The sequence below is a fragment of the Macrobrachium rosenbergii genome, chromosome 8, assembly GCF_040412425.1.
Source record: "Macrobrachium rosenbergii isolate ZJJX-2024 chromosome 8, ASM4041242v1, whole genome shotgun sequence".
Classification (NCBI taxonomy): domain Eukaryota; kingdom Metazoa; phylum Arthropoda; class Malacostraca; order Decapoda; family Palaemonidae; genus Macrobrachium; species Macrobrachium rosenbergii.
The window spans coordinates 65,742,298-65,760,503 of NC_089748.1; positions in this window are offsets into that span (position 1 = coordinate 65,742,298).

An 18,206-nucleotide genomic window follows, 5' to 3' on the forward strand; every position below is an offset into this window, starting at 1 on the left:
TATTATTATTATTATTATTATTATATTCAGAAGATGAAACCCTATTCATTTGGCAGAAGCCGACAGGGGCAGGTGACTTGAAATTCAAGCTTCCAAAGAATATGGTATTCATTCGCAAGAAGTAACAGAAGGTAATGTGAAATGCAGAAAGAGAGGAGCAGTTATTAGAAAAAAACATAATAGTTAACAAATAAATAAATAAGTAGAAGAAAATGTAAGTAATATACTGGAATGCAAGGAGAATTGTATTAGGGTAGGAATGCATTGCATTTTTGCTTGAACTAAAGTAGTTCCAGTTGCACGACATTCTCAGGGAGGCTGTTCCAGTCCAGTGGTGTGAGGAATGAAGTACCTCTGGAGCTGAGAAATTCGCCAGCGAGGCACATTTACTACATATTGGTGGTGCTGTCCATCGAATCTGGTTGCTCTCGGCAGGAAAAGGGGACCAGAGATCAGTTCTGAATGCAAAAGATCCCTGTTAAATTTCTATATGTAATTTAGTCATTTGAGCGAGATCTTTTCATTACTTACGTCAAAGCGTTCTTGAAGACTATAGACTTTTTTTTTTTTTAAGAAGAGCGGGATATTTACAATTACCATGTCACGTGTTCCTTTAAGTTCGATAGGAAGCAGTAAAAGAGAGATGATTCTAGCAGACGTCACTGAAAATTACTTCCGATGTAAATATCCTTCTTGATTGTTTAATTACATTATATGCCTTTTAATTACATTTTAGAATATGAGAACTACAGATGAAAACCATTTTTTTTTGTACTGCACAATTTGTCCTTTTAGAATAGAGAAGTCATACTGCCTCTCAGTTTGAAATTCGCATGAGTAAGTAGATTAAGGGGTGTAATAGTAAGCTGCTGTGTTTATTTATTTATTTTTTTTTTTTTTTGGGGGGAGGGTGGTGGGTGGGGGCGGCGGTCAAGAGGAGAAGCACCACAGGAAAACTCCAGTCAGTCTCTATCATCGTTTAACCATATTCAAGCTCAGCCTCGGCTAACGAGTGTGGAATGCAACGTCCACTTTTCAGTTTTGCTTCTCTAGACAAAAGCTTGAATGTAAATCATCGATTGTCGTTACATCATCGCAAGCTGTTCTTGTTTTATTTGATTCCCTTTATCTCAAATAATACTAGTTATTTTTATGATGCTGAATCCTGTACAATTTCATGAATGCAAATCTGTACGACTGTCTGTTAGACGATCCCATCACTGTAACTCCATATTTATTTTAGATTGTATAACGACTCTCCGTGTCTCTTTCAAACCCTTAAAATCCGTTGGAAAATATACGATCCCATCAATATAACCCTTCCATTTATTTCGAGAGATCGAGTGGTGAAATGGATTTATTCCGAATAACAAGCGCTTTTCCGATACCTTCATCCGACCTTTCACTTTAATAGTGTTTTTATTCATGATGTTAGGAAGTCATGACAAAACTTGATGGTGGGGCAAACCGATATTTATCGGCATTAGTATCTCTCTCTCTCTCTCTCTCTCTCTCTCTCTCTCTCTCTCTATCGAGGAGTGTTTCGCTGTCGCAGCCTCATTTACTTGTGTGCATAGAGTTTCGTGAAGAGGTGGTTGTTTGAAAAACTGCTGCGTCGAAAACAGTTTTACGGTTAATGCCTTTATTCTGGCTGGATGCTTTTCCATATGTTTTCCTAGATATGCTTCCCTTGTGAAATGCTTTTGATGGTTAAACGTACAGTGATTATTTTTTGGAAGTGCTTTTTAGGCGAGCATGCTATTCTGTATTAATGCTTTCAAGAAAAATAAGAAATTAACAAGCTCTTTATGGAAAATGCATTTATAATGTTTTAAAAAGATATTGTATTGAAATGTGATATAATGGTAACGATGCACGTGCCCTTAATAAACATAGTTTAGCAGAATACGATAGCTACCAAATATTATCCCTTTCATTACCATGAAAGAATTGGTGCTAATTTCTCTACCACCACCAGCGTTTTACCTCTTAATTTGTTGCAATTGTAGTTTAGAATGAGTGTTCAAGCATCAAAATTCCCATTAGCAGCTGGTAAAAATCTTGTATTCTGCTACCTGCTAACATCATAGAGACAAAAAAATATCTTGCTTTGATTTTTATTTTCCAAACCCTCACTTAGGAGCATCCTACGAAGTGACAGGGGACAGAAGAGTATTCTTTTTATTGAACATAGAAATAATTTTTAATCGAGATGGAGATTCGTTTTGTTTGAAAACAGGTTACAGGTCAATACAGACATTGACTTTTTCCTCAATCGTACAATTTGTTTTTAGTTTGTCGCTACATTTGTTGAAAGTGTAACTATGTTTTGGTTTAGATCAGTCCTTCTATTGCTAAGCATTATTTTATTTAAGCAGTAATTTTTCTGTAGCACCGGATTTTTTCCCCTTCAACCCCTATTTTGAAAATACATTTTTTCGTTGATTAAAGCTAGTAAAAAACTGTACAATATATATGATGTGTATTACGTATGAGTTTAAGTTTCTTGACCTTCTTGACTTTCCACCGAAGAGCCTTTTTATCAACGGTGCATTATTGTTACTATAACAGAACACATTCCTGGAACACATTTTTCAGTGTTAATTATATGCCTTTATATTCTTGCCATTAATCTGTGCCGATTCTCTTGAAAGGGCAAATCTCTCATTCTCGGTGTTCCAGTGTTAGTAAGGAACCGTTTTTGAACACGATGCAGATAGGATGCCGAAAAGTAGTAACATTGCGTTTAGTACTTTACAGACGGATTTTAGTACACATTCGTGAAGTTTTACAGTACATGGTGTTCTGTCTGAACGATATTTGATGCTTTGGTCGAATGATGTTTGTATTGAAGCTCACTCGTTTAAACCTAGAATCTGTTTAATGTATTTTAACATTAATTTGAAGGCGCAGTGTCGTCATTTTGGTTTGTCGGTGGAATTCCTATGATAAGGTCCTATTTACTGTATGATTTCCATAACTTAGTTGAAATTCTTAGACTAGACATCATAAAGTTTCTCGTGAAGTGAAAAAATGTTTGATTGATAATTGGGTGATAACTAGATAACTTATAACAAAGATAATTGCTTCCGAAGTATTGAGTAATGTCAGAGAAAAGGAAAAAATTACTATTACGTGTTATCATGTGATTTAAATTTTATACTTTTAATTTTATACGTTTGAATTTTATACCTTTACGCCATTTGCAACACATACATGCCCCTTAAATGGACGAGGAAAGACGGCACCATTCCATTAGACCCAACTGGAACACCCTTGTTGTCATTCGATTAAGTAGTCAGCACCACATTCCTCCCATAGCGGTCCCACTGTTATTGTATGGGTGCTCAAGCATTTGGTTCTTGGTGATTCTGTCGCTGAAATAGTCGTTGTCCTCCACGCTTTATAGCTAGCATAATGATTTTGAACTAAGTCGCAATCCTGCTCAGGTAATTAACTTCGTCAGTGGGAGGGCGACTGCGGTTAGTGCTAAATAGTCTGATTACTTCTCCTGTGAGGCATGACTGGATGCGTCCTATAGCTAAGTTATTTCTGAATGCAATTTGCAAAATCTACATTTTCTATCATTTAACTAGCTTCTGTAAACAAATAATGAGTTATATATTTTGAAAATGAAAACTCTAGAGGAGTTATCATTTGTTCTTGACTTGAAACGTTAATATGGCTTTCTTTTTTGGTATGCTTGTAATCTAGTTTTCTTAATGAATGACGATTATTTTCATCTGATTACTGAAAACACAGGAAAAAAGATTCTTATCTTATTTAAAACATGTGTCATTAGGATTCCTCGTTCTAAGTTTCTCATTCTTGCACCTCTCTCTCTCTCTCTCTCTCTCTCTCTCTCTCTCTCTCTCTCTCTCTCTCTCTCTCACAAACACACACACACACACACCCCTACCTCTAGAAACTATCCACGGGAGAGATTTGCATGCATAACGCAAAACGTGATCTGTAAAGGACTTTCAATATAATTTTGCTTCAGACAATTGCAGATTGATTATTTGTTTTTAATCCTATTTTTTTTTTCCCGAGTGCATATTCTTTTCTTTTATATTTATTGCGGCATCTACCCAAATCTTTTCAGATCACTGCCTTATATTTCAGTAATAAATTATTAGACTAACGTCCTTTGTATGGTTCTGGTAACCAGAATTTAACTGAAGAGCATACATATTTATTTTAGGATCGCAGAGGCCTTATTGTTGTGTGTTTGTTTTTATGACCGTAGTTTGCAGAATACCTATACTGAGTCAGCTGGTTGATTATAAGAATATGTTTGTCTTCCCAAATTCATTAACTTCAGTTGTTCTTTACTCTTTATTATTTTTTTAACCACGTCGTATCCATAAGAGAACGTCGTTCCATTAAAAGCTTAACTTTATTTTATTTAACATCTGATTATATTCGAGATGTAGTTCCGACTTCTGTTATATCAGAGTGATGACATCTTGTAATACTTACTTCCTACTTCTTGTATGAAAACTTTTTAAAAGGCGTAAATATTGAAGATTAAGTAAATGGAAGGACTCGTCATATCCCTTTTACGTACTCCCATGGAAGGCTGAAAAGAACTTTGTACTGTCTATGATTGTCATGCCCTCTTTTTTTAGGTGGCTAGAAATCTGAACATAACACAACTCTGATTCTGCATTCCTGGACTCTCTGTTTTATGTACCTTATAATTTTCATAACTGTTAATTATAATCCAGAAAGCATTGTTACTTTGCTAGAAAACCAGAGAAATATGTCAATGGAAAAGTGGATGCCAGGTGAGCGAACTAACACACACAGCCAAATTGTGCAGTTGTAGAAACATCCCATTCTGTTGTGCGTCATGCCCTCAAACGCCCTCTGGAAAGTGTATTTTTCCCTGACACCCCAAAAGGTTTCTTTGATGGCGAAGTTCATTCACTGGGATGTGTTACACCCTGTTTTGCCTCTGCACTCCATTTACAGAGTTTTTCCCTTCGGGAAGTGGGGCTCTTTGACTGGGAAATTGTGCTACCCTCAATGTTTCCTGATATTGGGATTTGCTGCGAACGTTTTCTTCGCCTTTTCTCATATCGGTTTCCTCGCCCTCTGGACCAGTGGTACCTTTGTCATAGTTCGCTTATCCGACGTAACGAATAGCCTTCCTCATTCATCCTTGTGTAAACGTAAAGGAATATTCGGATGGAAAGGCTTGCGCCGCGTTTTAGAGCATTATGAAGAAATTGTGGAGACTTGTTGCTGTCCAACGAGACAAACGTAAGGTTGCATTGCTTCCTACGGTTTCCCTGGGAATTTCTCTTTAAATATTAGACGTTGATTGGATGTTTATCGCGTTTTTGATTGTTGATTATTAATCATGCAATTTTTTTTTTTTGTTTTCCAAAGGTGTTTGTGTGTGAGTTTAGTAATTCTTAGTTGGAAATGCAGAGAACTTATTTTGGTGCATCAAATTTGGTTCAAAATTGGTCAGTATCCTGCACGTTGGTAATTTTTCTTATAAATGTAAATGCCATGAATTGCTTCAAATTATTTTTTTAATGCTCTTTAGCAATGTATTTTTCCTTAGAAAATCAATAGAACTATAGTGGTATGTTCTTAACAAAAACTTAGCAAATAGACTACGCAGTGTATTAAAATTGTATAGAATATATCGTGAAATGTAAAAAAAAATGTTTTATATCAGAGGTTTTGAACTTTTCACTTCCTGTTTTTTGCTGTTTTATTTCATATTCATCATTTTAAACTTTTTGGAACCTTGAATACCTTCCTGGTTAAAGTGCGCAAGTGCACTTCCTGCTGATGAACACTAAATAATAAGGGTTTGTTGGCGTCAATAACCAGGCTGCAGAGAGAAAAAGAAAATCTCTTTGGATACCCTAAGATGGGGAGTGTCCCCCTTTGCTGCTGCTTAGTTTCCTTATTGAGTTAGATACATTTCCTGAGTACGCACACTCGTGCTTTTGTCAAATAAATATTTTTCCACGGTGTCAGTAGTGTTTTGGATGATTTTCACATTCATTTCGTTTGGGAGTTTTTAGTCTCTTTGTTTTGCTCTTTGCCATCCCTTTCCAACAGCTTAGGGGTCTCCCAGTGGGATGTAAGGATTTTAGGGAGCTACAAACGCAAAAACAAATGATTTACTATGGGCGAAATAATTCGAGACGCAGGGAAAACGATTGGAGAAAAGACTTAAATAATATTATTGGCACAGACCTTTAAAACGAAATTATACTTACGTGAACCTAACCTGGGAAACTTTATCTATCTTAACTGACATTTTTACCTAGGACCCCCCTACAGCATCGTAAATTCTCTGAACTTATCAGTCAGTTATGTTGAGTCTTTAACAGCTTGTGATATATTTGCTTTTTTAACTGTCGTTCACTATCCCGTAATTCCCCTGTTCTTTTCACAGTTCCGTAATTCCCCTGTTGTTTTCACAATCCCGTAATTCCGCTGTTGTTTTCACAATCCCGTAATTCCGCTGTTGTTTTCACAATCCCGTAGTTCCCTGTTGTTTTCACTCCGTAAGGGGGATAATGCCGTCAGTGCACCTCACGCGGTGCACTGAAGGCATTACTTAAGTTTATTTGCAGCGTCCCTTCGGGCCCTAGCTGCAACTTTTTTCATTCCTTTTTACTCTACCTGTTTATTCTTTCTTCCTTCTTGCTATCCACCCTCTCCTAACAATTGTTTCATAGTGCAACTGCGAGGTTTTCCTCCTTTTGCACTTTTCAAACCTTTCTACTCTCAATTTCCCTTTCAGCGCTAAATGACCAGATAGGTCCCAGTGCTTGATCTTCGGCCTAAATTCTATATTCCATTCCATTCCTCCTCTGTTGCTTTCATAATTTTGCAATTTTCCGTTAATCACTGTCCCGCTTTGTATAAAACAGTAAAAATCTTCACTTTTGAAGCTTGGCTGATGTCGCTCAATAGCCTCAACAAGCAGATTTTTTTTTCAGAGTTTTAAATGAAATAGATAAGGGCCTAATGTCAGTTTAATTGATTAGGTAGACTGTATTTAGAAGTAAGTTTTACAGTTATTTCTTTTTCACACTCTCCGGCCGAACTGTAATGTCGTGCTTGGGCAAAAGTTCTTATATATATATATATATATATATATATATATATATATATATATATATATATATATATATATATATATATATATATATATATATATATATATATATATATATATATATATATATATATATATATATATTTATACACCTGGATGAATATATTACTTTGAGCACTTCTTAAAGTTAGACAAGCATTTCCCAATTCAAACGATGATCTTATATTTAGAAATATACGAGTGCGAAGCGACAAGACACACACACACACACACACACACACACACACACACACACACACACATAAAAAACACACACACATAAAAAACACACATTGATGATATACCCGAACACGTCTTCTAATGCTTGATGTAAAAGCAATGAGAGCGTCGCACAAAGTAAGCAATGCATTTGCAATCCTGACGGATGTGTCAGGGTTGTCAAACCACCGGTCGAGTTGAACGCAGCGACTGAATGCCTGCATAGAACCTCTCAGCCTTAGTAATGCAATATAACCATTGCGGCAAGACGTGTTAACTGCTGTTACAGGGAATTTCTGTTTTGTATTTCGCAGTTTTGTTGCTGAAGAGCACAAGATGTAGGCAAACACACTGATGATATTGATAATGTCATCAAATTCTACCCAATTAACGTATGGTTTTTTTATCACGTTTCCTTGTTTTCAGAATATTAATTGCTAAATTTTACACACTTTGTTTCCATCTGAAAATTCTATTTTCACTTCTCCTTGAAAGCTACTCTATAACCAGACATGTTGCCATCTACTCTTTTCAACATTCCATCTATCTACTCTATTAATTACTGTCTAGTTGGCAATTCCATCTACTCCGTTACTGAGTAATTTTAAAACATACTTCGTATAATGTTCGCTCCCGAGGGGCACTTACAAAGATTCTTCTTTTAAAAATCTTGTATTTCCAACATGAACGTTCCTTCCTGAACATATTATCACAAGGCTCTTCATTTTCACTCCATCCAGGACCGCCATACCTTACCAAGTATTTTATCTTCCCAGTCTCCTTCTCTTGTATTTAAGCCACCTAGAACAGCCACTCTCTTTCGGTATGTAAATTCAACCACCGCAATGATTTAGATATCCCCAAAAAATTTTATTTCATTTTATTCATTTCTATCACTGGGCTGTGCAGTTTCCAGCCCTACACAAGTTGTTTTTGAAGCAGTAAGTGCTGAGAAAATAGTCAGTAAGTTAGTGGAATTCAAAACAGAATGTAGAGATAGTTCACTAGAGGATGCAGTGCTGTACCAAGCGAGCGTTTAAATTTTCTTTAATGTGTAGGATGGAACAGGCAATTTTGAAGAATGGTCGTGTTATCTTCAGTTCTTGTTATTTTATTGGTATTAGATTAAGCAAACCATAAGTTAGGATTGGATTTTGCTCCCAGAGCAGCTCGTAAATGTTCTGTTTGATGACCTCCTTTTCTTATATTTCCTAGATTCTCCATGTGGCCGTCGATAATTCTTTGTCCTGTTTCAATCTAAGGCATTTTAGTAGTCTCTCTGTCACTGTCATTAAGATATAATTCTAGGGCTTCTAAAACAAATTTGTTGTTTTATTATCTAGGCCCTTCTGATGTGGGACCACCTTGACGTGGTGAGGGGGCTCTTGAACCCCTGGAATTTGTTCCCGGATTCTTCAAGTCCAAGAGTCTTATATATCATTACATATTAGCTTGGGTTAATTTTTTTTTTATTTTCCACTTGACAAAATTTATTGTACCTGATAAATAGGAAAAGGTATCATGGCTGGGACTGGGTTTATATCTGAAGCCAACAGTGGGATCATCAACTACCCAATAAGGTTTGGACCTTAGAGATATCAGATTGATAGCTCAGAGGCTGAACTATTCTGCAGCTGGACCATGGATTCCAGGGTTGGTCTGGTTCTGGGGATAGGTCTCTCGGCATTCTTTCTGGTTTGCCGATAATATGATTAGCTTGGGGATGATTGTATTCTTGTTAATACTCTCAGTCCTAGCTTACACTTGGCCCACCATAAATGTGTTGTGCCACCCCTTGTGGGGTAGGGTAGGGAGCGGAAATCACTGGTGCCGTTGGTGGAAGAATAAACTCCATGAAAGGCTGATGATATCTTTTCAAGGTTTTCAGGTTTACTGAAATTTTTAAATTTATATATTCGTTCTTTATGGGTAGTACCAGTAAAGAATCAAGTACCCCTGGACCCTTTGATGATAACGTTTTGGCACAGATGACGACCTCGGCACCCTCCTCTGACCTCTGTTTGGAAATGGCTAGGAAACCCTGTAGTGTAATTACATTGGACCCTATGCACTAGCATGGAGCAAAGGGAAATTGACCAGAAAAGTATGTAAAATAGGACCAGGTATATTTGAAACCTCTTATGATAAGTATTTGTCATTTAGTCTGTAAGATTCTAATTCTGATATTTTTTCTAAAGGTCGAGGAAAACTGACAGTAGAATCAGACTCAGCAAAAGAAAGTGAAAAATTAAAATATATTTGCATCTTAGAGGAGTTGAAGTAGACTACTCAGTACATACTTTCTATTATAACTCCAAGGGAATAATATTTGCACCCCAATTGATGACGTACTCGGAGGAGAAACTTGTAGAAGATGTAAAAGATCAAGGTGCAATTAGAGTTGAAAGAATAAAGAATAAGATCAATGGTGCCTTAGTTCCAAATTTAATTATTACGTTCAATTCTACCCGCTTACCTTATGTAATAAAAGCAGCATGGCTACGTTTTAGGGTTAAGCAATATATCCCAAGACTGAGATGTTTTTATTGTCAAGAATATGGACATATGCTAGGGCCTTTTAGGCAGAAGCTGCAAGGTAAGCCTGCCACATGTGTTAAATGTAGTGAACGAGAGCCTGGTGTATATTATAAAGAAGCAAAATGTATACATTATGGAGACAATCATCCATCTTCACAGAATTGTGATGTGTGCATCATGGAAAAAGAAATTTAGACATTAAGGGTAAGTGAACTTTAGAGAGGCAAAAGAGAAAGTATTAAACCAGTATGTTAGACTAGGTATATCCTTTTCCAGTATGGCTGCCAACCAAAGAAGAAAAGTAAAGGCTACCAGAGATGCTACCTTTTGTAATGTAAATAGAAGATCTGTGGCAAACTGTACTCCTGCCTCTTTGGAGGCTGCACGCCAGTAATTTCTGGCACTCTAGCCTCTTTGGAGGCAGTGCCATTGATTTCTGGTGCTCCTGCCTCTTTGTAGGCAGTGCCAGTTATTTGTGGCACTTCTGTCTCTTTGGAGGCAGTGCCAGATGTACCTGGCACTCCCACCTCTCTGGAGGATGCACCAGCTTTACCTGGTTTTTCAGCCTCTTTGGAGGCTGCATTATCTATAGCTGGTGCTTGTGTCCTACCTGCTGTGACTGGTGATCCTGACACTTCACTCGTGTCTGAAAATTCCACCTCTCCCCAGGCAGTGACAGCTTTGTCTGGTGCTTCTGAACTTTAAATTTCCATAACAAAGACTGCCATGGAAGGCTGCCATAAATAATCAAGTCTCCTTCCAGAAAAAAGTAGAGCAAGGCAATAAATTTAAAGTACTTAAAAGAGACTTCAGTTTAACGAGTTGAAGACCAGAGTAAAATCCATTGATTTTCTCCAGTGGAACTGTCAGGGATTAAATGGTGAATGGGAAGAACTAAGGCTGCTCATATCAGAAGTGTCTCCAATATGCGCAGCTTTGCAGGAGACTATGATTGGTAATAATACGTATCCAAGCCCATGGAAGTATACATCGTATCATTCCTCTTATAACATAAATGTTGGAAGCCATGGGTGTGCAGTTTTATATATTCATAATGAAACCCAACAAAATCCTGTTAATATCCAAGCTACACTGCAAGCAATATCTGTGCAGATCCAATTACAAATAAATATATGTTTTGCTCTCTCTGTCTTCACCTAGTGAAGTCTTCTCCATTGATGAACTTAAATCCCTTATCCAACAGTTACCATGTCCCTTGTTATTCTAGGAGATATGAATAGTAGAAACCCTGTTTGGGGTAATATCATTATCAATCAAAAAGGAAATTGCCTGCATTCCATCATAGAAAGTGAAAATGTGGGAATCCTAAACACGGGAGTCCAAACATTTTCATGTTCAAACAGGCGTATTGGCAGCAATTCACTTATCTATATGCAATGATGACTTCTTTATTGACTTCAGTTAGAGAGTGATAAGTGATAAATTTACCAGCAACCATTTTTCCAATATTAATGAATGTATCTTCAAATCCTGCATTGCGAAGGGTTCATAGGTGAGACTTTGTTAAAGTTGACTGGACAAAATTCCAGGAACACTGCTCAATATGATGATTAGGCTGATGACTTTCTATCTGTAGATGATGCTCTTGACTTTTTGAATACAGTTATATTCCCAGCTGGTCTTCTATCAATGCTTAGAGCTTTGGGCCTATTTATCTGTCGACCAGATGGACTCATAAATGCCAGGGAACTCACAGAACTATGAGGTCATCTTTCACTACATACCGCAGACGAAAATGTGAGTATTACCGCGTTGAATTTCGAAAAGCAGGAGTTCATTTCCACATGAAAATTAAAAAGGCACGAAAGGAATCTTTGATAATTTTCATATCTTCACTGAATTCGAAAACACCCCTGACTTTAGTTTGGAAGGGGGTTAGAAAAATAGCAGGCAAATTTACTCCTCGTCAACCTCCATTTATCAAGATCAATGGTAGTGAAGTAACAGATCCCCGGTTAGTGGCAAATAAGTTTTCTAATCATTTTGCTAATGTTGCCAATAAAAATGATGACAAATCCTATCCAGCTTAAAGAATGCTAATGGAACAGGTCAAAATCAATTTTAAAACATCAGGAATGAACAATACAATGCAGTTTTTACAAAAGGAATTTCAGTCAGCCTCAAGTAAGTATAGTGAATCATCTCCTGGATTGGGTGATATAACATATTCAGTGATTAAAAATACCCTTGAAAATACTAGATTTTTCATAGTAAGCCTTATTAACAGAATTTTCTAGAACATGTCTTCTCTCAGCTATGGGAAATGTTAAAATTGCTGCCATTTCTGAAACCAGGGAAAGACCCTTTTAAGACAGAGAACTATCATCCCATTGCAATGACGTCATATCTGCATAAGATTGTGGAAAAAATAGTGAATACACATTTAATGTGGTACTCAGAACGGGGTAAATATTTGTCGCCTGCTCAGTGTGGTTTTCAAAGTATGCACTTGACAACTGATGTGTTGGCTTAAATAGAAGCATCAGTATGTGAAGCTTTTGCTAACAGGCAGCATAACGTCAATGTTTTCTCTGATATTGAGAAGGCTTATGGTACAACATGGAGATATGGCATTCTGAGGGTCCTTTATGAATGTAACCTGAGAGTCAGTTTGCCTCTTCTTATGAAGGATTTTTCAAAAAATAGGTTATTTCAGCTTCAGTTTGGAGCAACAGTGTCATGTGTATTCAACCACGAAGGAGTGTCACAAGGAAGTGTTCGAAGCACAACCGTATTAACCTTAGGAACCAGTGGGGTATCCAAAATAATTCCCCCAGATACAATTTATACTCCTTTTTTTGGTGACCTATCAATATCTTCTGCAACAACAACTATGGCAGTGGCCGAACACCACCTTCAGCTCTGCACTGATAATATAGTAAAGTGGGATGAAATAATAGTTTTAGGTTTTCAGCTAGTAAAATGGTAACCATGAACTTTTGCCGTATAAGAGGATTCCATCCTGATCCAGAGCTGTTCATAGATGGTCAGAGAATTCCATTTGTTGGTGAAACAAGTTTTCTTGAGTTAATTTTTGATAGCAAGCTGATTTGGATCCCGCATCTGAAATATATTGAGACATAATGTTTGAAAGCAATGAATGTGGTGAAGTTGTGTCCCACACTTCCTGGGGTGCTGACCCAATTCAAATGGTGAGACCATATAAAGCCTCATTCTTCTCAAAATTGACCTATGAATGTAAAGTGTGCACCTTAGCAAAGCCTGATATCCTTAAAATGCTTAATTTAATTCATCATGGAGGAGTAAGGTTAGCTGCAGGATTATTCAAGTCGTCTCCTATTAAGAGCATGCTTGTATCACAAATGAAAGGCATTGGCAGTTTTATAAAATTCACCCCAAGCAACCCCAACCAGATGTTTTTCGAGTAAAGCATATATTTAAAGGACCCATATATGCATTTCATAGCTTCAATGCTTTAAGATGTTATCGTGGAAGATTCGGTGTAAAAGCGAACTAGGGCGAGAGGTTTGATGCAAGATTGCTGAAACAGTGCATATTTTGATTCCTCAGCTCTTTGCGCGAGAAGCTCAGCAATATTGGAGATCAGGTGATCTCCGAAGCGTTATGTATATTCGTGAGTATGTGCGTTACTTTGATCTAGATTATGCCAAAATCTGCCCTAAAAGTGAGTTTGATCGTGCATTAACGTGATAGAACTGCAGTTGTCCAGTCATTGCTTTGGAGTGGTTCCAGGCTTTGAAAATCGGCAGATAAGATGTTTGTGGACTTTGGGTTTTGATAGAAAGGACACGCAAGTCAGTTGCGATGTCAGTCTCTTCATGTGGTAGACTGTTTTTTTTTTTACATGACTTTTAGTTATTGATTTGTGAGTATGTGAGATTTTGGGTATTTCCAGGCTATTAGCCATAATGAGACTTCTTTAATCAGAAGTGCTTTGCAGTTTAGAGTTTAGTTATCTGACTCGATAATTCATTTATTATGCATTTTTAATTTTTGCTTTGTTTTATTCATTTCTTGTTGGGTTATTTGAATAATAAACCTATTTTTGTAGGAACGATTGTGTTTCTTTAAATAGTCCATTTAATTACTTGTGAGAATGAGAGAGGTCGGGTGGATGAGCTTCGATAAATGATGAGAGAGAGAGAGAGAGAGAGAGAGAGAGAGAGAGAGAGAGAGAGAGAGAAAAAAAAAATTGCGAGTGGAATCATGGGTTGAACCTTTTTACGTCTTTTTCCTGAAGTAGATCGCTAAGATCACGCTACGTACACTTCAAAAAAAAAAAAAGTGTTGATTCTGTTCCCTGTAACACATATAACTCATCAATTAAACATGCCAAAGACTGATACTTTACCAGCCAGATATTCAGTTAGTTCTCCCTGGAACTTTCTAGAGGTAAAATGGTGTAGATATTTTCATTTGACAAAGGCAGAAATATCCAGTGAGACAATGCGGTCAATATTTGTAGATCATTCCTCCCAATATAACTCAGTAAGACTTTTCACAGATGGCTCAAAGTCAATTGGTGGCGTTGGCTTTGGAGTGGCCTCCTCTGATGCAGAAAGAGGCGGGGGATTATCATATGTTGCATCTATTTTTATAGCAGAACTGCATGCAATTTTAAAAGCCTTAAAGGAAATTTTAATTCAGAATTGAAATAGTTTTACCATATATTATGTCTCAGGAAGTGTTCTTCAGTCTTTAGAATGTTTTAACTCTTTAAACCGACTGATTTTAGAGAGATTGGAATGGCTGCTGTTAGTGAAAAGTAGAGGTAAAGAAGTGGATTTTTGCTGGGTGCCTTCTCATATTGGGGTGGTTGGGAACGAGCAAGCTGATCACTTTGCTAAGTCAGCAGTCACCTCCCAAGAACCCAGAAGATGTCCACTAACTTATCAGGATGCATATCCTCTTGTAGGTCAGAAAGTTAAAAACCTTTAGCATTCCCTTTGGGAAGAAATTGAAACAAACCAAAAGATGGGCAGTATTACGTCATCATTATCATCTTGGTCATATTCCTATATGCCAAAGAGACAAGAAATGATGTTGTGCAGGCTAAGGATTTTACATACAAGACACTCATGGTTTTTTTTTTTTATGTTAGGTGAAAATCCTGCAATCTGCAGTTGCTGTATTATGCCCTTGACTGTGAGACATTTGCTGGTCGAATGTCCCAGTTTTGGAAATCTAAGATATAGTTAACTCTCTCGGGAATGTGACAGAGACGGACGTTTTATCCTTGCTATGGTTCTCTGGGAGGATTGAAATATAGACCAGTTATATATCTTTATCAGGGAGGCGGGCCTCCTTAACAAAATTTAGATGTTATACACATATAGTATGTGTGTATGTATGTACGTATAGTATATAAGTATTTACAGATATAATATATACATATATATATATATATATATATATATATATATATATATATATATATATATATATATATATATATATATATATATATAGATAGATAGATAGATAGATAGATAGATATTTCTTATATTTAACTCATTGTAAACTTATTTCTTTATCTAGGCTGCTGAATGCGTTGTTTCCCATTGTTGTGTTCTGCATTTTTTCTGTATTCAAAAGAGCAAATGTGTCAACCACGCGTCATGTATGTCCTCCTTACGTAAATAGTGGTTACTAACATTGCTCCGTATAATTCCGTATATATGTTTGGAGATGACGACCCCACAGTTACTTGGATTCTCCGTTAGTATGCCTTACCATCATAATCGGAATGAGTCCGCCACACGTCACTTGGTTAGCTTACAATTTTTTTTTATTAATTTTTTATTTATTTACACCTAGCTGTCCAACTTCTTAAACTCTTCCATTTAGGAACATGATATATCATTCGACACATCTTTCTGGGAGTACAGAGATGTGACTGATTGAGATCATCAAATTCCTTTATAGTGATAATGATCACTCTTCATATTATACCTTTCTGCCACCATTTTATTATTATTATTATTTCTTTTTCTTCTCTTCACCACATCTTTTTCTTCTTTGTTATATTATATAGATTTATTTCACTTTAGGCTGCAAAAGCTTGAGCACATTTTACGGTTTTTTATCACCTCTGGCGCGAAATATTTGCATAAACGATACCCTGATAATTATACTCATAAAATACCACCAAGGTTCCTTCTCCTTTTAAATTCAGTATGGAGGGAAGAAATAACAATTTCAAAAGGCCTTTTTGTATTAGGTTTTACTTTAGTGTTGTAGGATTACAGTGATATACATTCTACCTGAGAATTCCATAATATTTATCACTCGTCTGTTTTCGCCGGTAATACTGTATTGACGAGAAAAATATTCGGAAAGTCATGGACTGTGTGGAGCACTTGTTACTTTAACATTTTTCATATGAATATTTTTCTTGATTTTAATATTAAATTATTGGTGAACGCGTAGGAAATTTCCTTTAATAATTTCCTGATATTCAGATGATGAAATATACTCCTACAAGTTAATGCATAACCCCTTTGGATACATTCTTTTGGATCCATAAAGTCCCCAAAATTGGACTACAGTAATGAACATTAAGGGACTCCGCATCGTATATCAGAGGTCAGAAATTATCCGGTTATTTCCTGGGATTCCTAGCTGATGGCGACGTTTTATCTTTTATTTCATCCTCGTTTGCTTCAGCTAATTGTCCTTTTGAGTGTTTTAAAAGTACCGACCTTTTTTTATACAAATTATAGTAATGTTTTTACGTCTTTAAAAACTTTCTAATGACAGTTTTTTTTTTTTTTACCTCAGTTTCGAGTCCGTTTTAACATTTTACTTTTAACGCCTATTTCATGAAATTTTCCTTTTAGTTTTTTTCTCTAAGTTTGTAAGTTATTGTATTTTAACTGTATGTTTTTGACTCTGTCAACTATTCTTTTAGCCTCAATTTTGTGTTCTTTTAAACTGTCAACTATTCTTTTAACCTCAATTTTATGTTCTTTTAAACATCTTTCTTTCTGTTTTTATTTTCACTTAGTTCTCATTCTCCTCCTCTCCTCTCCCTCTTCCTTTTCCGTCTATCTTTCTAACTGTTGTCTTTCCTCTTGGATTCTCCCCTCACAGTCTTTTTCCCATTTCCCGTGTCTTTACTCTTCCTCTCTACTTTCCGATTCTGCGTCCTTCAGTTTCCCTTCTGTCATTTTTTCATCAGCTCCTTCCTCTTTCCCTTATCTTTTCCTTCTCTGTCTTCTTTCCTTCCCGAAACAAAGGTTGGCAAGAGGATCAGAGTAGGTAAAAGCGAGCCTAGGCAACTGAAGGGAAGAGCAAAGAGGTCTTAATGGAGTGGAAGGGACGGAAAGGCGGAGGGATGACTTAAATCCTGATGCAGGTAACGAATGTTACATGGAAGTCATGGCGCCTTTACCTCAGCCACCACAGCTTGGTACTTGCAGGTTTCCGTCAGTTACGGGGTAGTATAAACAGAAGATTATGTACCTGTTTAAGAACCCAGTCCCTTATATTCTCTCTCTCTCTCTCTCTCTCTCTCTCTCTCTCTCTCTCTCTCTCTCTCTCTCTCTCTCTCTCTCTGTCAAAGTTATGGTGATTTTATCTGACTTGAAACCTCTCGCAATATCTCATGGTTCAGATGAATAACTCATCATAACTTAAAATGTTCTCTCTCTCTCTCTCTCTCTCTCTCTCTCTCTCTCTCTCTCTCTCTCTCTCTCTCTCTCTGTAAAGGAGTTTCTTTAAACTTCCCTATACCAATTGGTAATACTTACATTATCTTGGATCTTAATTAGCAAGAGAAACCGTTAAAATAACCATTTTGTTAAATGACTGGGGAAGCTTTTTGTGAAGCTCTAATTGGGTCTTCTAACTAAATGAAACTTAGGCTGAAGTGGTAACATTATGTAAGAAAAGATGTAGTCATAACTTGTAACACTAAAACATATTAAGAAATTGTAGGGGCGTTTTTGGTTTATGAATGTCGACTATAATTACTGAACGTTGACCAAACAAGTAAGTAAACATCTATTTGTTTGGGGATTTCAAAGTGCGTATGCAAATCTTAGGTTCTGTCTGTTTTTAGAAAGATGATTAATTTTGGTGAGTTGCTTGAGTGATGCGTCTTAAAATTTTTATTTAAAAATTTATAATTGATATTAACTCTTCATCCCGTATTATATTCTCATTTTTATTACATTTCTTTAACTTTAAGTTCTTGTACTGGACCTTCCTCCTCTTAGTTACAGCTTTCACTATTAAAATCAACCCTTTTACACCCGCTGAGGCAACCTTCTATACGTAACCTCTGCATTTTGCGCATGCCAGTTGATTA